Below are 895 nucleotides of genomic sequence, written 5' to 3'. Positions count from 1 at the left end.
CTGCAAGAACTATTTTGTTTTGGATACAGTTTATTATTGGGTTTCGTGGTTGAACAAATGAAGGGTAAGAAGCACAGAATTCATGATTTGGAAAAAAATCTAGCTTATGTTATTAATATTACAGTACTCTAACGAATTCCTCTAATTCTATCATAAATGAACACTGAAATTCAAAAGAAACAAATACACAAAAAGGAATGGGTGGGAGGTCTCTGAGGTTCTGAAATCAGAGTGACTATTTTAGCTACATCCACATGGATCAGTGTCCCCATATGCTGGATTGTCTCATAACCCCCACCCTTCTCCATTTGAGCAAGAACTCTCATGCTTTGTGATACTGTTTGGTAATTGAGAATGAAGTCACGGTAAAGGAGAGGAGAAATTCTATCTCAGAAGAAATTCAGACTCCAATCTCCACAACCTTCCAGGGAGCTCATGCCTCTCCTTTATCTACATATCTAGAATCTAGATTAGAAATGATGCTGAACCAACAAATTGAGAAGAGGAAACAGTAACATAGATGGATTTTTAAAATTTACTAAGCAACAAAAACATTCACCATTCTACATAAAGGAAAAGAAATTGGAAGCTTTTATGCTTCACTTGAATGATGGGGACTCGCAAACAAAAAATATGCTTATAACCCTTTAAGGCTGTGGTTAAGAATGCCATTTTAAATCAGACAGTCTTGAACAAACAGTTCAGATGCTTACAACTTGTGTAACCTTTGACATTTTAGTTAATCTGTCTAAGCCTTCATGTCCTAATGATAGTAAAAATATTAATAATTAACATTTACTGAGGGCTTACCATGTGCCAGACACTGTTTTATGATCAGTACATGTTATCTCATTTAATCCCCACAATAGTCCTATGGGATTAATCCTATATTATT

This window comes from Phoca vitulina, unplaced genomic scaffold, assembly GCF_004348235.1.
Source record: "Phoca vitulina isolate PV1807 unplaced genomic scaffold, GSC_HSeal_1.0 scaffold4, whole genome shotgun sequence".
In the NCBI taxonomy this organism is placed as follows: domain Eukaryota; kingdom Metazoa; phylum Chordata; class Mammalia; order Carnivora; family Phocidae; genus Phoca; species Phoca vitulina.
This window is presented reverse-complemented; position numbering follows the sequence as displayed.